Source organism: Ambystoma mexicanum, chromosome 10 (assembly GCF_040938575.1).
Source record: "Ambystoma mexicanum isolate Mex_15411 chromosome 10, UKY_AmexF1_1, whole genome shotgun sequence".
Taxonomy (NCBI): domain Eukaryota; kingdom Metazoa; phylum Chordata; class Amphibia; order Caudata; family Ambystomatidae; genus Ambystoma; species Ambystoma mexicanum.
Genome location: NC_090932.1, coordinates 490,758,769 through 490,786,724, shown reverse-complemented (window position 1 = coordinate 490,786,724; position 27,956 = coordinate 490,758,769).

The following is a 27,956-nucleotide window of genomic DNA, read 5'->3' as shown; positions in this document are numbered from 1 at the left end:
GACATGGATGTGTTACACATGTGACTGCTGCCTATGGCACTTACTGCGTTGCTTTGAGATTTGCGGGATGAGCTGTGATCAATGGGATGAATGGCCCACATGTATCATTGATGTGTGCAGCCGGTCATTTGCTGGTGGTGGCGGTACTTGTCACTGACATAACTTTGGCCATGTGCTAGCCCGGTGGTGACAACAGAAGTTGGGCTGTGTCAGTGGGATGTGTGTCTGAGTGCCAGCAGGTGCATCTTGTGAGAGCGATACAGGGGGCATGTCTGATGTGTGAATGGTGTATGAATGTGGTTTGGCTGCAAGGTCTATGTGGATGTGTGCTACCAGGGTTAAGGGGTGGTGATGCCAGCAGGGCTGTACTGGCATTGGGGACTACATACTTGACATGTTTGCCTACTCTATTGTATGCAGGGTACAAGGTGTGTGATCTGGCATTGGCCTTACGGGTACTGACCAGCCTCATCCAATGTCAGACCTCCAGCCTCCTCTGCACCTACTCCCTCAATGGCCTTGAGGGGCAAGATGCTGCTGCATGTCTCCTCCCATGGCTTCAGGTGGATGGGAGATGCAGCACCGTCTACTGTGCCCATGCCCTGGGTGCGCTGTGCTGACAGGAGGTTTCACACCCTGACACGTAGATTGTACTACCTTTTGTGGCAGTCCCAGACTGTTCTTGGTGTTGTCCTGACTGTCGTGATCTTCCGGGGCACCTCCTCCCAGATTGGCTTTTTGCACATTTATGCCTGCCACCGCAGGTCACTGCTGAAATCCTCATCAGCATGCTTGACTAGTGTGTCTGCCAGCATGTTTAATTCAGCCTCACTGAAGCGGGGCTTGCGTCTCCATGCTGCAGGTACCCTGGCAGGCATGTCTCCAGTTGATTTTCTGTGCTTGGGATGTGGCTGTCACTCCTGTGCACAGAGGATTGCAATGGATTGTGTTTTGTTAATGGCTGCCGGTCCATTTCCTGTTCCGATGTTCATGTTATTTCTGGTCACGGTAATAACAGCACCAGTAACAACAGTGCCGGTGAGTCCAGTAACATGGAGCCGGATTGGGAGTCACATGCACCGATGGTACCGATGTGGGGATTTGTAGGGTGAGTTTGGGTATATTACTGGCATGCCGGTGCAACTGTTTCTGGCATGCCGGAATGCACATGCACACTGACACAGAATCAACCGTTGATTCCGGCAGCAGTGCCGCACTGACACGGTAGCACTGGCAAGCCAGTACTTGCTATTTCTTTCTGGCATACTTGTAATGATACCCAATGGATCGTTCCATTATATAAAAAGTATAAAGATGTTACCAAAAGAGGTGCCTTAGAACTTTTCCGAGATTACTCAAACGCAGAAACAGTGCAAGAAGAGATGGGTATCCCCTTGATCGCGGACATAGGGGACGCTAATAGAACTCAAATACACAAAGGGGTTATGTCACGTGGTACCAAATAGGTTTTTGTTCAAACCATTGTACATATATGACCTCTACTGATCCGGGGGGAGGTCGGTCCGGTCAGAAAAAAAAAAAAAAAAAAACAACATATGTTCAATTTCTATTAGACATAATACATAAAAAATAACCATATAGCGAAATGTCCATAATCAAATTCATATAAAACATCAGGCATTGGTTAAAAAGCACAAGGCATTAAAGGGAACATGGTCCCTGACTTAACAGAGCAAAAAAGTTGTGGAATAATAACCATGTATCTTAAGAAAAGGACAGAACTCACACTACGTGATCCGGAGTTCATGAGGGATGAGACTGTAACTCTCCAAGATACACATTAAAGTGCAATTCAAATACAAGAAAATATCAATAAAGGTTAAAGTGCATAGGTCCTATTCACTTTAACCTTTTAGTGATTTTTATGTTGATTTTTTTGTTTTTCTGACCTGACCAACCTCCCCACGGACCAGTATTTGGTACCGCGTGACATAACCCCCTTGTGTATTTGAGTCAAAAGCAGACGCAACCATAGCAGTTGCTTTATATTTAGTATTTGCATGGAAGCTTAGGTTCATACATATTATTTACCTATTGCATGCTGTGCTTGATTAGTAATTTATTGTATATTTCTTGTATATTGTATTGCAGACTTTTTCAAACTGACATTATTTAAATTAAGTAAAGTGTCTAAAATGTAAAGTTGATAAGCATCTAAGAAAGGAAAGAGGGTTAGGGAACGTTGCTTGGATAGGTACGGGAAGCAGGAACACCGGGTAGAGGGTACAGGGTTCAAAATTGCATAGGATTCCGGGTGATTAGGGGGAAAAAAACATACCAAATTGAATCACACATACATCCATGCATCAGTGTACCCCCCAGCAAGCCTATGCAGAGCAGTTTGAAAGAGAAACAACAAGACACTTAGCTCTGGTTTTGAGTGCTGGCCTCCTGCCTGCGCACTCTCAGGTCCGGTTACAGGAGCATTGCAATGTTGCAAAGAGAGCCACAGTCAACAACCTGTACGTGCCAATTACACAAAAACACACCACCAAACATGCCCCATAGCAACAAACTACTCTACAAACAGACAATCTGGTGTAGATGCTTCGTACCCATATATAACATTACCCCTGTAACGGGTCATACACAGTCAATGCAGTAAGTCAGCCGCCGGTGGGTGCGTGGCAAATGGAACACAAATGTGTCACAATTCACACAACATGCAATGTTCCCTGGGTAAGCAGACAGACCCATATAGCAAGCCATGACTTCAGAGCAAGTTGCGTACCACCATGACCGAAACAAAGTTGGCAGTGCATTTATCATAAAGTACATGGAAATGAAATGCACTGCACCCGAGTATGTCCCTTGCTGTATGTCCCTGTGAGCTGCCCCTTTCCATGTCTCGGAAGGCTACATGGTTGATACAAGTGCCTCAATGGACCTTGGTGTACCGGAGGGTATGTGCCACTGCCCCTGCAGGTGTCCCAGACAACCTTACAATCAACAGCCATCAGTCCACCAACACATCTGAGCTGCATTGTGTGCTTCAACACCAATATTCGTCCAAGCTCACCCTCAGTGCTGTGACTAAGCCTGCATGTGCAACTCGCCCGGTGCAACTTTGCTGTGTTGTGGCCCCCCTGTGCTGCTCACCTTGCCTGGAGTTCCTTGGAACACGTCAGCAGTTCTAGGATGTAGGTCTGCAATCCCTGTGCCTCTGCTTGTGCACACATGTGCATGTGGGCACCAACAAACGTGTCCAGAATTCCGTCGTCCAATGGACCATGTCTGCTGGCAAAGGTGCTCTGGAGGCTCATACCCCTGCAGAAAGGGCATGAAACACATGATTAATGCTTCAAAGTCATCTATGTGTGTCTCTTCAGGCATCTCATTACTTGACCATGTCAGAGAGTCACATCATAAATCACACCATCAGTCCGTCTTTCACATCCAAAGTGTGGAACACTATCTACAGCATGAATTGCAACAAGCACGTGTACAGTAAAGATAAGAAACATACTACACAATGCATAGCAATTAATGTACACATTAATCATGAAACAATCCCCATCTAGCAAAAGCTGAACAGTTGACAATAACACCAAAATCATCCCCACTAGGGGTGTAAACACAAGTCACACAGCACCAGACATGCCACAGATATGACAGTCCAAAGCCCTTGTGTAAAAATTTGTGACACCGAACCATCCTTGCGAGCCCATGGATAAGGGAGGCAGGAGTGGCATATGTGAGTCAAGGACCCCAAGCAGCAAACACATACACAAGTCAAGCCCGAAGGGCCCAGCTGGAACAGACAGTGGATGCCTTCAAAAGCCACAAAGCACTGCACCGTCACATGAAAGCACAATAGACAAGCAATTTTAAACTATATTAACTATTAACCAATTACACTAACTATGGAAAACCTACATTACCTAATTAAACTAACTATCAAACAGAAACTTAACTAACTAAACTAAAAGAAAAATGGCCACATACGACCCAGGGGGGAGGGGAGGCACCCAGGAGGGGGGAGGTACAGGGTTCTGCTCAACATCCACATGCGATGATGCTGAGCCAAAAAAAAAATCCTCCATGGGCTCAACGCCTGCACAGCCCGACCTATGTGGGAGATAGATGGTCGTCCGAGTCTGGCTCATCCTGTAAAGGAGGACGTGGCACAGTAGCCTGGCCATGCCTAGCCGCAGCTTGCCCCTTGTCTGCAGCAAGTCTGCCGGATGAGTGAGCCTGGTTCTGTGTGGCGATGTGACGTAGGTCTGCATGCAGAACCTCACGTGATACACGTGCTTCCTCTTGCAAGGTAGCACGTGTAACACGGAGTTCCTCCTGCAAGGCCTGGCTGGACAACCGCTGCACCTCCCAGCAAGCCTGTAGCTCAGCCGAGATGATACACTCAAGCTGTGCAAACCTCTCCTCTGCCTGCTGCCTCTGGGACATCATAAGGACACCCAGAGTGGATCTGAGGGAAGCATACTCCTCCCTCAGGGCATCCATGTGCGCCTCTGCGTGAGCAGCAATTGCTTGACGCAGAGACGACATTTCAGCCTGGCGTGCCCTGTCTGAGGCCGCCATGCCCAGCCTGAGCGAGCGGGCTGTGGACCGTGCCGCCTGTTGCTGGAGAAGCACCTGCCTAGCAGGGGGGAGCACAGATCGGGCCACACGCTCCATGCTCCCAGCGATGTTCTCCATTGCTGCCCCCTGCCGTTCTGAATTGGCAGTCATGTCTTGCTCCCACTCAGTATACTGCGGTTGCGCGCGGCGACCGCGTTGCCAGGCTTGACTCCTGCGGGACCCACGGACCGGGGGTCCTCGCTGTGTTGGCACCGCCCGCGGCTGCACGACTACATGCCCCCGTCAACGTGATGTCCCAGGCACATCAGTGACTGGTGTGGAGGGTGACCCTGCGTCCCGATCCACCACGGGCGGAGGAACCAAGACTGTCTGATCCCTCATTGCAGGTGTCGCAGACAGAGGAGTGTCCACATCAGAATCACTCACCCCTGACACATGGACTTGATGCTCTTCCAACTCACCATGGACGTCAGAGTCGTCATCAAGGCTGGACTCATAGGCAGCCAGAGACAAGATTGACTGTAGCACTTGGGGGTGTTCGTGGCCTACCACCCCACGACCCCCTCTAGTGCCGGGTTGATGTAGTGGTAACAATCCTGTGTCTGGCATGACAACACCATCCTCTGCCTCCATTGCGTCATCACCTGAAAAATAGAGAGAAAAAAGGTCACTACACATGTCAGAAGCACACAACACACACACTCACCGACAGCAAACGCATCAGGCAGACATGTGACACACAACATATAACCTGGCATGCATGCTGGGTCAACTTTGAATTGCTTCTGTGATCAGACCTGTTGAAAGGTGGCAGTTTCCATGGAAGTGGGTCTATGAAGTGCAGAAAATGTGTACGCCACTCACTACCTACATGTACAAGGACTCCATGGTGTGTGCCGGGAAATGTGAAGGCAGTGCAATGTCAAATTCAGACATCACGTGCATTGTGCATTCAATATGTACCATATCTAGAAGCCAAGCACCCCTCCACCCCAGTACCAAAGCAGGGATGCCTAGCATGGTATCAAAAGCCTGACCATACACCTGTGTATTGACAGGCAGTGTTGACTGGCATCAACAGCTTAATGTGATTCAAGTGACAGCACTGCAAATGATGCTGGGACAGTAAGCAGGACACATGATGAAAACTCTGGATTCCGCCCATGTGTGAAGAAGACACAACAACAGTTGGACAGAGTCATTGGCCATTGAACAGGCTGAGGCCTGTGAGCCACACAGATTGTCAGACCCTAAACATGTGTGCAGCGCAGGACTGAGCCACAGTTGACATGGGAAGGCTGATGAGATGGCAGGCAATGTATGTAACCAAGGACTTGTATTACAGTGATCATCCAGTCAAAGACACATAGGGGCATGCGTGCAATGCACATGGAGCATGAATGGGCACTCATGTCCCTGCGGGACATCTGACCTATGCACAGTACAAGTGAGATACCCTGCATCAAGTACTAAGGCTGTACCACACGGCATATGTTTGGCAGATTCTACGCTTGAAGTTAGCTTCTACACAGGACGCATGAACAAGAAAGTACACATTGGCAAGATTGAAGAACACCAGTGCAAAGGTGGAACTGGGGTGCAGAGTGGCGCAGGAGGGGCAAGGGAGCATGCCTACATGGAGTCCCCGCATGCAGGCAGAGGAGACATGCATGACGGAAGCATTGCATTACTTACACATCAGAACCATGTACACGTCACATGTAGCGGCAATCATGCACAACACATCCCACAAGTGAAACACACACGTCCTCAACAAACACCCATCAACACTCACTGGACTGGTCATCAAAGTCCAGCATCTCTCCCACTCCTTCGACCAATTCAGGTGGTATGAACTCCTCAACGAGTGCCTCATGCGGAGTGAGCTCTTCCTCCTCTGGTGCAGGCCCACCGCCAGTCACCAGAGTCAAGTTGTAATTAGAGGCACGCTTAGCCTTAGTGCTGCGCTTGATGTCATTCCAACGCTTTTTGCACTCCTGCGCCGTGCGCACCTCATGGCCGAATGAACTGACATGTTCCGCAACATGCTTCCAGTGGGTGTCACGTTGGGCAGCCGTAGTCTGACTATTGGCACCCACTAGCATGTCACGGCTGTGGCCCCGCACGTAGTCCACGAGGAAGTCCAGTTCCTGCTTACAGAAAGGCTTCTTCCTCGACGTGCAGGAGGTCGTGGCTGTGTGTGGGGTCCCAGCCTGTGCTGCAGGTGCAACCTTCCTCCTCTTGGACTGTGGCGCAGACCCTGGCTGGCTAATGCCGCCCTGACCAGTATGGCCAGTGGGTTCGGTGGATTGAGCCAAGGGAGTGGCAGGTGGAGGGATGACCAAAGGCCTGACTTGTGTCAGTGGCAGCTGGGTGCCCACTAATGGACCCTGCGCAGCAACATCGGCTGTGGCAGGGTCATTGACCGCAACGGTTCTGGTTGGCAGACTCACAACCGGGGTGCTGTTGGGTGCATCTGCCCCTGCACTTGCCAACACCCGGCTGTTCGGGGCAGCAGATGACATGACTGCCCCAGGGACACGTGTCTTGGTCTGAGCAGCCCGACGTGCCCCTATGGTTTCCCCCCTGGCCTGTTGGAGATCTACCAAGGGCTCTTCAAGTGCCAACGCAGCCTGCGCTGGCAGACCCTGAGCCTGGGTGGCGGTGTCCACAGCTGCACCTGCAGCTACCACTACCCTTGGGCCCGTGGCAGTCGATGGAACGGACTGCCGGGTTGTACGGGTGCCAGTGCCAGATGCAGGAGCTGCATCCCCCGGAACCACAGGGGGTGGTGGCATGGCTGCACCGACACATGGCACAACATTGTGCTCAAGTGGCGCACCCCTGCCTCTTCCCCCTCTGTGGCTGCCCTGGACACCCTGGAGTCCCCCTACTCCCTGGTCACCACGGCCACGTCCCTGACCACGCCCGCCACGAGGAGGACGCCCAGCTGAGGCGTCCCTCACCTTTGGTGCCCTCCCAACCATGGCACAGATGTAGTAGTGCTGGCACAGATGGAGTGGTGCCAATGGGAGGTGTACACTACAATTGACCTGGGAAATTGGGGTGAAGGGGGTGGGAAGCAAGATGTTAACATCCCCCCTGCACCTGCAAGGCTGTATGTGACCCCGGTGATGTGGTGACGGGTCACGCAACGCTCAGGCACACCAAAACTGCAGTAAAACCGTGCACGCAACCCTGCAGCCTACGTGCGTGGATTCAACCTCCCGCAGTACGCGGTGGCAACCAGTAACACGAATAATGCGTACGCGTGGGACACGCAGGCTACTATGATATTGAAAATGGGTGCGATACACAGGGGCACCCGCAGTGGGAAAAGAGCGTGTGCGACTCACCGTCTGACTAGCGCGATGCAGAAAAACACGCGTAGCCAATACCCCCGCCAAAAGAAGAGATACGTCCTTGATAGCTGTGAAGTTGTGATGGCGCGCGAAACAACAGGAAGCAGCAACACACGTCGGTCTCCACGAAAGGCACGTACAGCGAACTGCTGGGCCCGCTCACCTTTAACCCGTACTGAGTGAAACGCGCGCGTCACGTCACTTACGCGCATGGGCCCTTTCCTCGTAAGACACGCGGACGTGCAGTTTTTCACGCGCGCTGAAATGCCCATGCACGCCTGTGTGCGTCAAGTCACAGGGGCGCTTGCGCTTGAGGGGCCTTCGGTCCAATGAAATTGCGTATGCGTGCAGACGCGCTTACGCGCTAAGAGCCTTGCCTCGAATTACACGCTGACGTGTCGAATTTTCACGTGCCTAATCACTCAGTATCAAGCTGGCCACGCGTAAGCACACGGAAGACCACGCTCCTGCCCAGAAGGCCGAACTACTGCCCCCCAGAGCCCCGAGCACGCTCCCACCTGCCATCTGCTGCTGCCTGACTGCCTGCTGCCCACGTGCCCTGCCATATGCTGCCTGCACATCAGCCAGGGGTGCTCTTGCTGTGACCACCCCTGCTGGAAACGAAGACTCCCGACTGGGATTCCATCGCTCCACAGCCCAGCCCTAATACCCAGTTGCCCACCCACTCCTGCCTCTGGGGTTGTCATGTTGGGCACTGAAACATCTGGCACCACTGACAACTCCCGGCCGGAGAGGCAGAGGGGCACCAGCTTCAGTGCCAGGGAAGTTGGTGTCCTGGTGGAGCAAGTCCTGGGGCAATAAGATGCCCTCTTCGGAAGTTCCGGCGCCGACAAGGAAGGACGGACTCGGATCTGGACTGACATCGTGACTGCCATCAACGCGGAGGGGGTGGCAGTCCGCGACTTCCAACATGTCAAGACTTCAGGTCCAGGACCCTGAACAAGGCCCGGCGCCTCTTGAAGGCAGCGGATGCCAAGGGGCACCAGGACACTTGTCGGAAGATCAGATGAGGGTTCTGGAACGCATATCCCCAGCGCTCCACGTCGAGGTCCTTGAGAGGCAGACCCGTCTGGAGTCGAGCGGTAAGTGTACATGCATCCTGATTGTGAGCTGTGCGTGTGGTGATGTTTCAGTAGTGTGCAGGTTGCACATCTGTTTATATGGGGTCGAGTATGGGTGGGGGTGAACAGGGCCGTGGGGCTAACACATGCGAGGGCTGTAATGTGTGAGACATGGATGGTGCTTGTGTGTGTAGGCTTGCATGCCAAATGCAGTTGTGTGGGCACACATGTTTGGATGAATGTGTATGTAAGTAAACATGTCCGTGATGTCACACATGTATGTTGTTTTCAGCTGCATGTATCAGCACTGTGTACATGTGCATTTGTGTGTATTTGACAAGGGTGCAACAGTGATGCAACATGGATGCATGTGACAGCGGGATGTGGAAGCCTGATTGGCAGATGTGACATGGATGCCCATCTGAACACTGTGACACTTGGCAGAGGTGTAAACATTCATGCAAGTGTGGTGGTGTGTGTACATGTGTGGTGCACTTCCTGTGTTGCATGTGATGTCTGGCTCAGGTTTGCCTGCTCATGCTGTTGTATGTGTATGGATGGTGCTGGCAGTTGCGATATGGCTGTGGTATGGCTCATGTGTGCGAGTTGAAATGACATGTGTGTTGGGGATTGTGATGGCATGTCTGAGGTTTGCCAATGCCACTCATGTACAACTGTCATATGTGTATGTGTCCATTGTACAGTGCCCTGATGCCTGTGTTTTATTTCTCCCTGTCTGCAGCGTCAACTGATGAAGAGGGTGGAGAAGGTGCTGTGGAGCACAGCGGCGGGGATCCCACCGCCAGCCGGAGAAGTAAGGCCCGGCTCCTTGTCATCTCGTCGGGGAGTGAGGAGTCCGGTACCGCATCCCAGGCCGTAGCTGCCGGGGGGAGGTTCAAGAGCAGAGGTTTGAGTTGGACTCCTCGGCAGCAGAAGGGGCAGCTGGGACCCCACAGGGCCCCAACGGGGGAAGATGGCACGGAGTCATCCAGGTTGGTGGGGGGTTTGGTGGAGGAGGAGGCCATGCAAGCAACAGAGACGGGGTCTGGAGGTGGGGATCCCACTGGTGCTAGTGGTGCAGTGCAGGACCAGGGACAGGAGGCAGCACAGGCCGCCGCGGAGGTGCCTGTGTGCAATCCTGTCCCTGATCCTGTCACTGCATCATCTTGCACCAGCAGGGATGCCTACGTCCAGACCCGTTTTCAGGCGGGGGATGAGCGCACGACAACTGGCCTTCATCTGCCTGCGGGCGTGGCTATCCGGGTTGAGCCTGTCCTGACTGGTGTGGTGTTGCGTCAACGGGCCATACGAGGTGACCTGCAGTCTTTTCATGAGGAGACTGCACGTCATCTCGAATGGCTCGTTTACCACGTCAGCCTACTGGGACAGGTCACCCAGGCCGGATTCCTCCGTTTGATGGGGCTTGCTACGACCCCCTCCTCAACTGAACCCCCTACGCGCCAGTCGTCCTCCGTGCCATCTTCCCACCCATCAGTCACCTGGGTGCCCTGTGGAGCTGCCTCTGACGGTGCGGCCAGGCTGGTGGAGGAGGCATCCCTGCCACAGTCGGGAGTCGGACGTCCAGCAGGGGTGGCCACATCAACGACTGCACCCCAGCCGGCGGAGGATATGCAGGCAGCAGGAGGCAGTGCACGGGCAGAGGCACAGCAGCAGCAGCAACGTGGTGGGAGCCATGAAGGCTCAGGGCCTTCAACATCGGAGGGGCAGTCATCGGCCGGAGGGCAGGAGGACCCAGGACAGAGAGTGTCTTCCGTGCGGCAGCGGTTGGGCCACGCCATAGATGCGGAGCGGCAGCGGGCGGAAGAGGCACGGCTCACAATGGTCAGGGCGGAGAACTCCATGCGGAGGGCCCTGAGGCGGGCCGAGTGCCTCGAGGCAATCCGCAGGGGGTTGGAGGTGGACACGTCGACGGCCCTGCGGACCCTTGGGGCCATGGAGGAGGACCGCCTCCGGGACATTGAGTAGGAGTTCGATGATACCCTGGCCCGGGACATCCAAACGTGAGCTGACAGACTAGCCCGCTGCCCTTGTACATAGTTATGTAGTTAGTGTTAGATTTCCTTTGTTTTTTGATTTATTTTGGACCTTTTGGACATTGGCCACATTTTTGTATATAGTTTATTTTATTAGTTAGTGTTGTTAGATAGGTTTCATTTCTTTTGTTGGGATAATGGACCCTGGCTTGTTCGTCTGTACATAGTTCACTGTTGGATTTTATTTTTCTTTCACAATTTACCCATGGAGCAATGGCTTTCAATTGTTATTTCCCATTGGATTTTCTTTTGTGGACAGTGACTTTGGACACCATTCCTTTGGATTATGATTTTTGGTTTTGCTTATTTTCACGGACATGCTTCTTTTCATTTTTGTACATTCCCATTTCTGTTTCTTTATTTTTGAATCTATTTATGTTTCCTTTAATACATATTTTTTGATCGAACTTCAATGTGTAGTATCATCTCATTGGTTTCATGCATATCATGATATGGGTTTTGAGATTCACTGACACCCATTGGGTGTATGTGAGGGACATGTGTTTGTTTCGAAACTTGCAATTGGTGTTCTGTCATGTAATTGCCATTTCAGAGTGGGTGGATGCAATACTCGGGTGGGTGTTTTGCATTTGGAGGCTGACCATAGGGACCAGGGATCTAGATTGTGATGACATGTTGGCTGGGGAACATGAGTTGGGGCCCGCTGGCAGGTGCCTCACAGTGCTGGGGGGTGGGGGTGGTGGGGAACATGAGTTGGAAATGGGTGGGGGCCTGCTGGCAGGTGCCCCACAGTGCTGGGGGGTGGGGGTGGTGGGGACATGAGTTGGAAATGGGTGGGGGCCTGGTGGAGGCTGCCCCTGCACTGCTGGGGGTTGGGGTGGTGGGAGACATAGGTGGGGGCCTGGTGGAGGATGCCCCTGCACTGCTGGGGGTGGGGGTGGTGGGAGACATGGGTGGGGGACTGGTGGAGGCTGCCCCTGCACTGCTGGGGGGTGTGGGTGGTGGGAGACATGGGTGGGGGCCTGGTGGAGGGTGCCGCTTCACTGCTGGGGGGTGGGGGTGGTGGGAGACATGGGTGGGGGCCTGGTGGAGGGTGCCCCAGCACTGCTGGGGGGTGGGGGTGGTGGAAGACATGGGTGGGGGCCTGGTGGAGGCTGCCCATGCACTGCTGGGGGGTGGGGGTGGTGGGAGACATGGGTGGGGGCCTGGTGGAGGGTGCCCCTGCACTGTTGGGGGGTGGGGGTGGTGGGAGACATGAGTTGGACATGGGTGGGGGCCTGCTGGCAGGTGCCCCACAGTGCTGGGGGGTGGGGGTGGTGGGGAACATGAGTTGGACATGGGTGGGGGCCTGGTGGAGGGTACCCCTGCACTGTTGGGGGGTGGGGGTGGTGGGGAACATGAGTTGGACATGGGTGGGGGCCTGCTGGCAGGTGCCCCACAGTTCTGGGGGCTGGGGGTGGTGGGAGACATGAGTTGGACATGGGTGGGGGCCTGGTGGAGGGTGCCCATGCACTGCTGGGGGGTGGGGGTGGTGGGAGACATGAGTTGGACATGGGTGGGGGCCTGGTGGAGGCTGCCCCTGCACTGCTGGGGGTGAGGGTGGTGGGAGACATGGGTGGGGGCCTGGTGGAGGCTGCCCCTGCACTGCTGGGGGGTGGGGGTGGTGGGAGACATGAGTTGGACATGGGTGGGGGCCTGGTGGAGGCTGCCCCTGCACTGCTGGGGGTGAGGGTGGTGGGAGACATGGGTGGGGGCCTGGTGGAGGCTGCCCCTGCACTGCTGGGGGGTGGGGGTGGTGGGAGATATGGGTGGGGGCCTGGTGGAGGCTGCCCCTGCACTGCTGGGGGGTGGGGGTGGTGGGAGACATGGGTGGGGGCCTGGTGGAGGGTGCCCCTGCACTGCTGGGGGGTGGGGGTGGTGGGAGACATGGGTGGGGGCCTGGTGGAGGGTGTCCCTGCACTGCTGGGGGGTGGGGGTGGTGGGGAACATGAGTTGGACATGGGTGGGGGCCTGCTGGCAGGTGCCCCACAGTGCTGGGGGGTGGGGGGGTGGGGAACATGAGTTGGACATGGGTGGGGGCCTGCTGGCAGGTGCCCCACAGTGCTGGGGGGTGGGGGTGGTGGGGAACATGAGTTGGACATGGGTGGGGGCCTGGTGGAGGCTGCCCCTGCACTGCTGGGGGGTGGGGGTGGTGGGAGACATGGGTGGGGGCCTGGTGGAGGGTGCCCCTGCACTGCTGGGGGGTGGGGGTGGTGGGAGACTGTTAGGGAGAATTCTCTGTTTAGGCTGAATTTCCTAACCTAGTGAGTCCCCCAGCAGCTTTGCTGGATTTCTGGAGTTTGTTTTTTCCATACTGCCAAGAGTGAGACTCTTTTTCTCCCACTCTTGGACATGTATGTGTGTAATTCCTTTGAATGTCAATGTGTTCTATGGGCTATGGGGTCTTTTACTCCATAGGGTCTCATATGTTTTTCTATGTGTGTTACACCGCACCCTACGTGCCGTAGCACTGGGGCGTCCTAGCGGACCCCCACCATAGACTCCATACCCGGGAACTGACTACTGTCTCCCCGGGCATGTAAAGTCACCATTGGCTTTACTAGACCTAAATTTACTAACAGAACTAATACAAACCATCTTATTGTGGACGTACTAGTAGGGGTAATTTGATTACTCCTGGATCTGTTATTCGAGGGGGCACTGTCCCGTCCCCCCTTATCGAGTTTTGGCTGGTGGCAGTGGAAACTACTTGTTATGTTCGACCCCGAACATAACCCTATGGGATTCGTCCCATTGTTGGAGATTGATACTTTTCCTCGTTAATCTCTAACGTACCACCGGTCTACTTATCTTAAATAAGTTTATCGGATGGTATTTTCTGCCAGAACTCGGTTTGTAAAATGGCGTCTGTGTTCGTCTCTGTGACTCCTAAACCAAAGGATGAGCCCTTTGTTCCACTTTTGGCGGGCTCTGTACAGAGACCCTCCAAAGTGGTGCCATTCTGTCTGGGTTACCACAGGGGCGTGGGAGGGGGTTTAGGCACCCTGGACCGAGTTGCCTTGCCAACTGCGGTCGCACTCTGGAGTGATTGGCCCAAGTGGTGAGCCTCCCCGCTCACCACTTAGCATGTGTTGATTGACAGCTAGGCTGAATGAATGGGGGTTTTCTGCATAAAAGCAGGGCTTTTGGGACTGGATCTTCAGAAGTCGCCACAGGACCTAAGAATCCGACGAGGGTAACGCTGAGCCGACCTGCAACGATGACACCTCCAGTGGAGCCCTGCTGAGCCGACTCACCACTTCCCGACGACAGAGGAGATCTCCCTGCCGGAGAGTCTCTTCCCCTGACTGGTGGGAACAACCAGTCCCCTTTGCTTTTTATTCGCCTCAGGACGCAGTGGTCGAATTGCCTGTGCAGCGCACCTCGGCAACCGGATAGCCACCACCCCTGTACCGCGACCAAAAGGTGGTGCCTTGTGACGGAGCACTCCGCGGCTGGTCTCTTCCCTGGTGGTGCACCGGACTTCACTTTTCTTCGACGACGAGAACATCGCTACTCTTGGCAAAGACCCGACGTGCATCCACCACCAGGAACAACTGCCCCCGCCGGAGCTGCCCTCCACAACAAGGTACCATGTCCGCCTGGCTTCCCTTTCGATCGATTCGAGTGAGGTGTCTTAATCCTCTCCTTTCCATTGGGTCGCCTCCAAGCTTTCTCATTTATTGTTCTGAACTGGTTCAATCTGCCGATAACAATTTGCTACAAAGACTCAAATGCATTTCCACTAGAGACTTTTTGGGACATATCGCCTTGCCTCTCTCCGAGTGGGCCTGGCCTCTGAACTTTATGATCTATTGTGGTTCTTGCCTTCTTGCCTTGCATTTTACCCGTGAAGTATTGAACTGTGTTGATTTTGTAACCTGCCTATTTTTTTTCTCTCCCGTCCTAACTAATATTAGAGTGCCATCTAGGTTGAGGTATACACCTCTGTCTGTAAATAAGTGGTGCCAGTAGAACCTAGACTTGTCGAAATATTGCTAGGGGGATTGATTGTTTCTTCTTCGTAGAGTAATTGTGTTTGATTTGTTTGCCGTGAAAGTGCCATAGTGTTTTTGATAGATGTTTCGTTATAAATAAATACCTTAATATATTTACACTGAGCCTCGTTGCGTGTTTGCTTGTCTTGCTGTGAAGAATTGCCCTATTTTGTATACTCCACATACTGCTCAATTTTTCTTGAGGGAAGTCTGACTTCTCAGCCACAGCTGCCAAGTGAATCTGTGTGGTACAGACTGCTACCAAGTGGGTTCACCGCCAAACACATGTAGTCCTAAATCTTTTGCAGTGGTCCCAGAGGGACTGCACAGGTTTCCGCCTAACAGAGACATGGGTGGGGGCCTGGTGGAGGGTGCCCCTGCACTGCTGGGGGGTGGGGGTGGTGGGGAACATGAGTTGGACATGGGTGGGGGCCTGCTGGCAGGTGCCCCACAGTGCTGGGGGGTGTAGGTGGTGGGGAACATGAGTTGGACATGGGTGGGGGCCTGCTGACAGGTGCCCCACAGTGCTGGGGGGTGGGGGTGGTGGGGAACATGAGTTGGACATGGGTGGGGGCCTGCTGGCAGGTGCCCCACAGTGCTGGGGGGTGGGGGTGGTGGGGACATGAGTTGGACATGGGTGGGGGCCTGGTGGAGGCTGCCCCTGCACTGCTGGGGGGTGGGGGTGGTGGGAGACATGGGTGGGGGCCTGGTGGAGGGTGCCCCTGGTGGCTGGGGGTGCAGGGGGACATGCGTTGGTGGGCAGTAGTGCAAGTTGACATGTGGGTTGGCTGGGGGGCATGGCCATGGTGGATGGGGTGCCTGCAGGACATGTGCAGGATAGGCCCCTGTGGTGTGAGCCACCTGCAGGGGCCGTGGAGGGTGTAGAGGGAACACCTGGGAGGACCCACACGTGCAATTCAGGTGTGGTGCTCCCCGCGCACCCCTGTAATACACGTACCCTGATGGAATCGCGTGTGATACTTTCCACGCACCCCTGATATGCACGTACCCTGCTGATATCGCGTGTGAAACTTCCCACGCACCCCAAGATACACGTAACCAGGAGATTCACGTGTGGAACTTCCCGCGCACCCCGAAATACACATAGCCAGGAGATTCACGTGTGGAACTTCCCGCGCACCCCGAAATACACGTAGCCAGGACATTCGCATGTGGAACTTCCCGCGCACCCCTGGAATACACGTACCCTGCTGGTATTGCGTGTGAAACTTCCTGTGCACCCCGAATTACACGTAGCCAGGACATTCGCGTGAGGAACTTCCCGCGCACCCCTGATATACACGTACCCTGCTGAATTCACGTGTGAAAATTCCCGTGCACCCCTGATGTACACGTACCCTGATGGAACCGCGTGTGGAACTTCAAGCGCACCCCTGTAATACACGTACCCTGCTGAAATTGCGTGTGGAACTTCCCGCGCACCCCTGAAATACACGTACCCTGCTGAAATCGCGTGTGGAACTTCCCGCGCACCCCTGAAATACACGTACCCTGATGGAATCGCGTGTGAAACTTCCCGCGCACCCCTTTAATGCACGTACCCAGCTGAAATGACATGAGGTACTTCCCGCGCACCCCAGTGATACACGTAGCCTGCTTGCCGTGCTGGTACAGGGTTAGTGCAGCCCTTTGCGCTGGATTGGGGATTTTGATGGCTTTTCCCTGTGCGAGAGGCGTTCTTGGGGGCGTAACTGGCGTTGCTGCAGGGTCGCTGCGCCACTGTGCGCCACGGCTGGTTTTGGTAGCTGGAATCCATGAATATGCTGTGCGCGTAAATGGGTTTTGGCGCATGCGGCTGGTGCAGGGATTCGCACGCGCACACTGTGCGCCAGCCGCGTGCAACACTTGTGCGCTGAATTCTATGAATTACCCCGATAATTCTGTAAAAAAAAAAAGTACATTAAAGTATTATATCCCCTGCCTATTTGGGTACTATTGCTGTCACCTGGCCAGATGGAGGTCAGAAGATGAGCGAGATTGTTTGTAGGCCAGATGCATATTATAAGGGGGAAGTACGATTGATGGATATATAGTGCTTATTGAAAATATTGTGAGTGGATAGAGGGTTTAAAAGTGATGTTAAAGTAAACTCAACCATAACCTGCTCCTCCCCATGCACTGCTCAATGACAACATCACAAAAACCTTAATCGATTATATCATTGATGACCTCATACATAGCATCACTAATCTGTGGCATCCCGATGGAAAGTCCTAACAAGGGGTTGTATTTAGGGTATTGCTACCAACATATGAAGGGTGATACATAAACCTCTCATGAAGAAGTCCATGAATCATAATGTGTACATATGCAAACAGAAACTGTCTACTCAAGTTTTATTGATAATATAGCAATCTGAAATGTTTGAACATAGGCAATGGTTTCAGAATGGACCATAGCAGTAGAGTTACGTTAATCTGATAGATTTGGCCAGTAGAATTATAAATGCATGCCTATCAGAACCTTTAGCAATGTCAAACATTAAGTTTACAACAATTACTAGCCTTGTGCATGGATATCGAGAGAATACAGGATCAATGCACACAAATCTTATGCACAGACATATAACATCTAGTAAAGGGGAAACACATATTATGGCCATAGAATGAAACTAAGATTTAGGTCCATCATCATAAATGTAAAGTATACAAATTGTGTAGAAAGGGTAATGTAATTAAGGAATATCACTTTTGTGTTTTTGCTTATGTTTGGAGAAGTAAGATACCCCTAGGCGTATTCTTACTGTGTATTATTGTAAAAGTAGTATAATGTTATTATGGATATATTAAGCAATTAAAAATGTGATGGCATGTTTTCAGTTTATTGTAATTAAGGAATATTAGTTATGTCGGTTATGTTTAAAGTAGTTGGATACCCATTGGTGTATTCTAACTGCATATTATTGTATTTGTGAATATTAACTGAAATTTAATGGCTAAATTTAGGTTTGAGAAATATTCAGTAGGCATTTGTTAGACTTGCTGGTAACTTATATTTTTGAGTAACAAAAGTGTTGTTACATTTAAACCAGCCAGTTATTTGTGTCAAAATGCAATATAATGGCCTGAAATTGTTGTGGCATCAGTGGGGTATATTATGACTATGATTGTGAAGGGTTTCTTGCCAAGAGATTCTTGGACGTGTGCACAGTTAGTGAGTTTACAGTTACTTTTAGTGACATCTGCATTGTTTCTTAAAACCATTAATACTACATATTGGGCATGTGAATCTATGTGTATGCTGGATCCATTGTCTGAATTATAAAAAGAGCATAATAGGCCATGATTTGCATTTTAGAGAACCTGTTGAAATGGAATTGAATAACAATTTGTTATAGATGCATACACAAATCGTTCATTAGGGATGTGCTCTGTGAAACATTGTCACAGAGAGTGCATGCATGTTTCCATGTGTATGAAATTTGTTAAATTTAATTTATAGGAATGTGGTTTCTTTCTAGTACTTGTGGTAAGTACATTAAGAATTCTTGTGGATCGTCCTGAGTGTTTATGGTAAATTTAACCATTCTGGCACAGTAGTCCAATTCATGTCTTATTTCTGATAGACTGGAGATACTGTCAGGGTTGTTAGTGGCATACATGTGTAGGATGAGCATTTGTAAACGCACCTGGTCTGAGCCGTTTAAGTAAATACTGTCCTCAATTGGTGGCAATTGGAATAGAAGTTTGATTGCTACACTTGCATAGCAATGTACTCCAGTTGTTTTGCTGAATTTAAACAGACCAGGAATTTCCTGCATTTGTTTTTCCTGTTTTGCCAGGAATGTCAGGAAATCTGCTATGGTTTCTGTTTATGCTAGTTTTATTTTTAAAGGTTTTATTTTTTGAGATGCAGGGTACATATCCAGTTATGGAGTGTACAGTGCACACAGTCTGTTGTATTTTAGGATGCAAGGAATGTCAACATTGACCTTGTTTGCATCAAAGTTAACTAAGAATATGCTAGTGAATGTACAAAGATGTGAAAGTGCTACGTAAATTAGACCTTCTATGAAAACTATGCTGACAATATCAAAAAGTGCATGGTCGAGGGTTAGACAATGGGAGTTGTGAATAGTGACAGCATATGCAGGAGATCGAGAGAATTATTCTTTGCATACATACATACCTTTCAAAAGAGGGAAACATGCTGTTGTGCAGGGATTTTATTTTCCCCATGTTTTCCAAAACTGATATTGACAAACTAGATATTGTTTTCATTTGCATATGTTTGGAAGCTAATAACTGTTCCAACTGATCCATTAACTAAACCTTGTTCTACGTCAAGGTTATATTTAATTATCATGTTTAGGCAAAGAGGTAATAGCTATATTTGAGATTCTTTTTTCTAGGCTATTGGGTTGTTTTGTTGCTTGTTGACACATAGGAAATGTCATGCCATGCAGTTCTAGTTTGTCTGTGCAGCTGATATGGAGTATGGGCTGCTTCTCTTTTTTCAGCATTGTTTCGTTGAATTGGTTACAGCTTGCAAGGGTTGGCATTAAGCACGTGCATTTTTGTTTTTGTTGAGTTAATTGCTGCATTACATCAGGGTCAGCTATGTTTTGTCCATACAGCTCATTTATTAGTCTACTTTTTTAGGATGGTTTTGCATCTTCATTAAGCACACCAGTTCCAGTGCTTTTTGAAATATGAGCATATGTTATATCTGCAGACTGATGCATGTTTTGTGCAAGTTGTCTGCAGCGAAAATGATGCCACAGATTAACATTGCCAATGCTGCTGAGTGCATTATGGCATTATATGTGTCCTAATGCTTTGGATATGAGTTGGCCTTCAACTGGTGTTAACTGTAGGACATCTCATAAACAATAATATGTTTTCCTCCAAAGAGTTGTTAGTATCCAGGTTATAGGACTTCATGTATACTTAGATGAATTAAAGCAAGAATTATGTTGGAAATCATGTTATTTCAAATACTATGAGAACTTTTATTTGTAGAACAATTCTACTTACTTTGATCACAGAATCTGCTGACAATTTGTAAAATGCTAATTTGTTTTGGTGGTCTGCTGGGAGGAGGAGTAGTCGGTGTAAAATTACAGCTCCTGTCTTGTAGGCAGCCATACCTGTGGGGGCCATTACAAAAGATGTACAGTTGCTGTTTGTATTGTCATCTACACATGTTCTAATTGTTTTAATTAAGAAGAGTTTGCCAGAAACAGCTTCACCACTCATTTTCAAGAGCAGAGATGTGCAATGTGTACAACTGCAAGTATTATTTTTGTGTTATAGTCCATTTTCAATTTCTTCAGTGACTTCCAGGTAAATGGTAAATTGTTCATTATTTACCTTTGATTGAGCACTGATCAATCTTCTTTAGATAGTTTGGATTGATGCATAGTGTTTTCTATCTCATTCATTGCTATTTCTACTCCATTGTGGATGAGAGGTTCTCCAAGTGTTTCTTGGCTTTGTGTAAGAGATGGTTGACTCCTTTCTTGAGTGTATTGTTTCTATGTAGTCTTCTTGTTGATGTTCATTGTCCAACATGTATTTCTACTGTTTAAAATTGTCATTTGTTATACTGCTTACATTTTCCTTGAATGCAGTTTCAAATGGGTCATAGTCACCTAACAATTATTCCTCTTTCTTCCAAGGTTTGAATTGTTGCAGTAGGGCCAAGTAATAAAGTTCTCTATGCTCTCTAGATTTAAATGATAACTTTACATATTTCATTAGAATGGGGTTTGAAAGTCTTACTAGACTGTCTTCACAATTTAACACTGAGTATTGCCAGTTTACTCATTTGGCATAAAACATGTTTTTAGGTATAGTTGTGAGCAGTGTCATAGAGACACAAAGCGTTACAACATCTCTTTGGATAGTATATGTTAATGATTTTTTTTTTTTAAATGTTTGGCTGTTTCCTGATAGGATTTAAGTACTCTTCTTTGCGATGAAGCTGGACGCAGGTTGAGCCAGAGAATCTTTTCAGATTTCCCATAGGAGGGTCTGCCTGTTGAATGATCTGCAGCTTCATTGGACCTGCATTCTCTATGTAAAACCATTTTGATACCAAAACTGTACTATTTTAGTGAAAGGGTTTTGTCTGATGATATGTCATCCCAAAGGTCCTTTAGCTCAGTTTTCTCAGCTTTGGGGAGAAAGGTTGTCACATACATTGCAGTGGCAGTTGAATTGTCTGCAATGTATTGAATGTTTATATTAGCATTCCACAAGAGGGAAATGATAGGATTGTAATCATCAATGCACATGAATGCTTCATGCCTGCCTTTTAGTGCTGTATGTGATCTTTGTATTGTATTGTTTATTTATAAAGTAGTTATACACAAAACAAGTGCTTCCAAGTGCTTCCAAGTGCTCCAAGACGGGAGCGGAACATGGGAAACTATCATTCATGAGGCCTTGGAAATTTCAGAATGATATACAATAATAAGGATATTAGGCCTAATTACATTTCTGCTAATTCAAGTGCGTTACTAGGTAGTTGAGGGCGGGCAGAGCGGGTTGGGAGAAGAGGGGGTACAAGCAATACAAACTGACAATAATGCAAGTGTGTGACCAGCAGTTAGGATAGGAGGGGATATGAGTAGGTTATTTTGCCTTTATGATCTGCCACTAACACAAGTGTTTCAGGTGCACAATGCAAGGGGGAGGGGAGACACGGAACAGACAAACAACAAACTTACTGGGTAAGGTGCATTAAAATCGTGTAAGCGCCAGACAGGGAGTGCAAGTGATGGACAAAGGAAGCAAGTCCCTAATTGATGGGCCCCATATGCAGCAGAGGGGGCAAGGACAAGTAGACACCCCTTCTGTATGTTACCTATTCCTCCTTCAGGCCTACAAAATATTTATGTCTGGATAATTTATCACCATTCTCAGGAGTCTAATGTTTGAGCCATTGTTGCATTGTTCAGCCCCACCCACTGTTTAACTGAGTTGTTTCTCAAATTGTCAATCATGACTCTTATTTGTGCCATTCAATGGGACTCTTCCATTGTTAGTACACAGGAGCCATACAGAACCCTAGGCTTCTTGTCATTCCACAAAAAAGAGCGGAGGGAACTGGTGACGTCTTTAAAAAATGGTAGACCCTGGATTGATATCATCAGGAACAGAAAGAGGAACCTTGGGAGGATGCTCATTTTAATGATTTTAACCCTCCTGGTCCAGGATGACAGCAACCTCAACCACCAAGCTAGATATCCCTCATTGTCTGCCCACACATCTGGGCAGTTGGCATCAAATAAGCTATTTAGTGACCTTGTGTTGCAATCCCGAGGTATCATATGTTTGTGCCCTCTATCCTTATCTGAAATTTAGTAACTCTCTAATTTCTGATGTGCAATTACCAAAGGGCATGCCATCTGATTTCCGTAAGTTTATTTTGAAGCACAACATAATACTGAGACCCTGTAGTAGCTTAGGGATTTTAGGCATTGGGATCAAAGATTGTGATATACATGCAATCATTTCATCAGCAAAGAGGGGCAATTTGTATATCTGATCTCCCACTTAAAAGCCCTTAACAATAGCCTCTTTTCTCATGGCTATGACTAATGTTTATATGGTAAAAGCAAACAGGATTGGGGAAGCAGACACCTTTGTCTTGCCCCTCTTCACAGGAGAAACTCCACAGACGCCACTTCATTAACAATGTTGCTGGCCTTCAAGCGCATAGAGAATCTTTGTTTGGAGTCAGTCCACCTAAGACGCAGAAACAATAATCTCCTGTTGTCATAGTAGAAGGGTGTTTTTATATTGAAGTATAGCAATGGCAGGTGGTCAGTATTCTTTCTTTTAGCAGCAATCAAAACAAGAGTTTTACATATATTGCCTGCCCCTTGTCTCTCCTGTGTGAATCCCACTTGATCTGAGTGGACCAATTTGGGTAGAGCAGTACTGAGGCAGTCTGCTAGGATGCTAGTAAATATTTATTTAAAAGGTAGCAGGAAACCATCCCTAGGAGGAATATCCATTTGCATATCAGTCTTTGTCCCTCCCACAAGGGCAGTCCACATCAAAAACAAGGCTGAAACACATGTTTGGTGTTGTTTTTGGTACTCTTGTTCAAAGGAGATTTGCATGGCATTTCTGTGGTGGACTGCCCTTGTGGGTGGGACAAAGACTGATATGGAAATGGATATTCTTCCTTTGTGAAAAGTACAGTGAGCAAAAAGCGATGGCTGCGGACCCTCAAAGTGGGACAAAACCACAGAACAGGTTATCATGACATTTTCGTCCTAGAGTGGGGAGCCTGCTACCTTTTATGTAGTAAATATTTGTATGTTGGTGTTCCACAAAGAAATGGCTGTAGATGAGGCACATTCCCTCTGGCCCCTACCCTCTTTGGGATTACCACCACTGTCACTGTGTGAATGAATCTGGGGCCTCCCACAGTTTGACATAGAATGAAATAACTTCTGTAAGAATGGGCTAAGGCCGTCCATGTATCTCCTATAAAATGTGGATATTAACCAATCCGACCCTTGCACCACCCTTGGCTTAATTTTTGTAATTGATCTGCGTATTTCTGTTTGAGGTACCCCCAATATGGCGACACTTCTTCCATGCTATCACGCTGACCTCACTTCTACCACAGTACCTTACTGACTCCATCTTCCACCTGGGGCCTATAATACTGCCCTATCCTTTACCTTTGCAACTGCAAAATTAATACTTTTGTTGATCCTTCTGTGTTACTATATGTCGGCATCTAATATATGTCAAAACGATTTACAAGTAATACGCACACCTTCTACCATGCCAACTTCACCATGCTCACATGATGATATGTGCTAATAGATGTTTTTCTGCCTGAAACTTTTTGTCTGGCTGCGACGCTGTGCATGCATTCCAACATTAGTGCTGTGACACATACGTCTTCTCACTTCTTATATGAACTTAGGAAATGCCCTGTGCACCAATTCAGAAAGGAATGTTCTCAATGAATTTATACGCGGGTTACCATGACAACGACGCCTCACACAAAATGAAAAGCACATTTTCTCCAAGGACGTGATGACATATGCATACCTCCCCACAACCAGAACCAATAGTAATGCGATATTGGTAATCATTCCAACAAGATAGACGCCGGCACGATCCAAAGCAGCCACCAGACCTGCTTAGGAGAGATGCATTTGTTTCACGTATGCAGGTCAGTGCCTTAACAGGCTCATCTGACCTTCCAAACACAGGCTGTATGTTACTAAAGGCACAAGAGCAACCTATGGGCCTCATTACGAGTCCGGCGGTAACCACGGCGGTAAAACTGCCTGGTTACCGCCGGACTCGTATTACCATTCCGCCTCCGTGACTCCCGGAATTACCAGGGCATTACAGCTCTGGTGTCCCCGGAATTCTGGAGGCGGAATTCGGTAAATCCACATTCCCATTGAGTCCTACAGGACTCAATGGGAATGGGGAAGTGGAAACACTGGCACCATCTCGTGATGGTGCTGGTGTTTCCACGTCCGCCGGCAGGCGGGAGGTGTTCAACCAGCCAGGTCAGACCTGGCAGGAAGATCACCTCCCGCCTGCAGGACTCGGGATCAGGCAGTCCGGAATTAACAGTGGCAGCAGGTTTACTGCCACTGTTAATTCTGGACCGCCCGACCTGTAATGAGGCCCTATATCTATAGTTTTTCTGTTACACACATTGCGCCACGATCGCGAGCAGTGATGGACTAGACTGGAAGAAGGGACCAAATTCACAATGGCAGGAACCACGCTAACTTGAAGCAGGGGTAGTACTATTCTGTCATCTAAAAGCTCTACTTAATGTTCATGCTCTGGAACTGAACCTGATTTAGAGCATGGGCACACAAGTACGTTATCACTTACCAGATTCACTCAGCACCTTTGCTCTAAAAATCAACTCACTACATATGCATGAGGAAATGAGTAGGGGGGAACAAACCAGTTCCAAACCAATACCCATCTGATATGATTTATGATATTTTATTCCTAGCGCACCTATACACAAGTATTTCAAGGCATAGCGAGGCAAGGGAGAGGAACAAGGGAGGACAAGACAGCGATCTTTCTAGGCCAAGTGACATTGAGATTGTACTAGTGCGGGGGAGAGGGAAGTGGAAAAGTGCCAGGGGAAGGGGAGGAGGAGAAGTGCGAGACATGGGATCAGGACATAGAAAAAGAGTACAGCCAACAGGTGGCAGTGCAGGAGTTAAGTGCAGACAACAAGTGTTAGAGAAGTGCAAGTAAGGGGAGTGTAGGGATGCAGATACAGCCCCAAGTGCAAGGTTGCCAGGAGGCAGTACAAGTGTGCAACTGAGGGGGCAGATACCTGGGTCCGTGGTTCAGAGGGTAGCCAGGTAACTAGTGCATTATCAGACAGGATATCAGTAGGGAAGTGGAAGATAGAAGGCAGAAGGAAAGAGGAAAGTCTTGAGCTGCTTCTGGGACCCGAGATGGTTCTGCTCAAGTTTCAGAGAGGCACAGAGGCTGTTCCAGAGGGAGGCACTGACCGAAGATAGAGATCTGCCCCCATCTCATTGCTTAGAGAAGCGATTGACCCTGAGGGAGTTGGAGGTGGAAGAGCGAAGAGCGAGAGAAGGAAGATACTTCTGAAGAGAAAACTGGGGGTATTTTGTTCCCAGGCCCCAGAAGGCCTTGTGGACGATGCAAAGGGTCCTTCAATTTGATCCGTACAGCCACTGGGAGCCAATGGAGAGATTTCAGTGCTGGAGAGATATGATCCCTGGGCTTGAGGCCAAGGGCAAGTCTCGCAGTCCTGTTCTGGATATGAGTTGCAGAGGACAGAGGGTAGAGGTAGGTAGATTTAAAAAGAGGCTGTTACACTAGTCAAGCCTAGAGAGAACCAGAGCTCTGGAGACAGTGAGCTTTTGGGGGAAGGTGAGGAAAGGAAGGCTACCTCTGAGGATGTGCAGTTGGTAGTTTGACTTCATAGAGACAGCAGAAATGTGAGGGGAGAAGGAGACTGTGGAGTGGAAGATAACCCCAAGTTTCTTAGCCTCACAGGTGGGAGTAGAAAAAGGGCAAAGGGACACCCTGGTGCACTAAAGCAAAGACACCACCACCGAATATCCTGTTGGTAATGTGAGTGGGCAGTACATTCACTAGCATAAGGCATGTTTGGTACCCCACACTATATTTTTCCACTCACCAGCTTTCCCATTTATTTATGTATAGATCAAAGGAACCCTTCCACCTTAAGAATTAAGGGACCACACTGTATGGAATATACTAAGGGCCATTACATTGTCACTAACAGTTTGAACATCAAAGTGTCAACCCCACTGTCGCAGTGGTTCCCATAGGATGCCAGTGAATACCTGGAGTATCGTAAATGACACTATTAAGGGTAAGTGATATAGGGGGGTTAATAGGGCTCTATACTAAATATTTGAGAATCTACAGTGGGTGTAGTACTGAAATACAGACATATATATTTCTGCAGGGTCAACAAACAAGCCCTCGGTACAGGTATATCAGGGGGATGGCTCAGGGGCAACGTGCTCGCCTTGGAAGCAAGACGACACGGAGCAACACAGATTTGATTCCCGGGTCCGTGCTTAGAAACGTCTGGGTATTAAGCTCATTATAAATAACCAATAATATGATATTATAAGCCCTGAAGAAGGTGGAAAGATGCTCACATTGACCTCCTAAACGTGGATCAACAAATTGGATCTCTTTACAAAATCCGGTGGCTTCGCATATGCCACCCACTTATTGCAGACCCTCCTTTTCTCTTTTTAAAGAAATGAAATTTATAAATCATAATATCCTGTGTATATTGAAACAAACCCTGAATGAAAAGATGTAAACTAAACAACTAAACATTGAACAAATATATATATATATATATATATACTAAAAAAAATACTTTGTTAAGGGGACATTATGGTTAAGTTTCCCTACCAAAAACCTGTGCACTTCACTAAAAAAACTTTACAAACATGCCATTATGGTTCAAAGTAAAACCGAAAAACCCCTGAAATTCGCCAGTTATGGTAGGTTAAGTGACCATAACTGCCCACACCACTGTGCTCTGCTAACACTAACACCCAGGACATGAAAGATGGCATCACAAATGTCATTGATGACATCACTGATGACATCACATGTTATGGTAAGCTAAGCTTCTCTTAGACGACATAAGGTGGTGAGCATCTCTTTCAAGACATCAAAGCGATCTGGAAAAGTAGACACAGAAGTAGAGGGGCCACACTAATACCAAAAGAAAGAAGAAGTGAAAAAAATAAAGGTAATGCATTAAGACAAATCTTAGAAATCTTACAATGCATGATATAAACATAGTGAGAGTCATAGCAGTTTGATGTACTGGATGAAGGGTAGTATAATATCTACCAAGATTGAACTATTTATGAGAAACCTGTACTGAGCAAGATACAAGTAAGGTGAGTGTCACAGCTTTTTGATTAATTTAATGAAGGGTGACATAAGATCCACCAAGAATGAATGACTTTTGTGAAACCTGCATGTAGCAAGATAGAGAGATGATGTCAAAACAGATGTGAAGAAAGAGTTAGTAGAAATAATTACTCCTTTCGGCTGCTACTAAATGCAGTAGGTTGTACATAATAATAATGTCAACCGGGATGTTTGTAAAGTTTTTTTAGTGAAGTGCACAGGTTTTTGGTAGGGCATCTTAACCATAACGTCCCCTTAACGAAGTTTTTTTTAGTGAATTTTACAGGTTTTTAGTAGGGCAACTTAACCATAACGTCCCTTTAACAAAGTTTTTTTTAAACTGAATTGCAAAGTTTTTCAATAGAGCAACTTAACCATACCGTCCCTCTTGCAAAGTTTTTTTTCTAAAGATGATCGGTTTACAGTAATGCCACGTAACCATAATGTAACGCAATTTCTGACTTATTTAAAA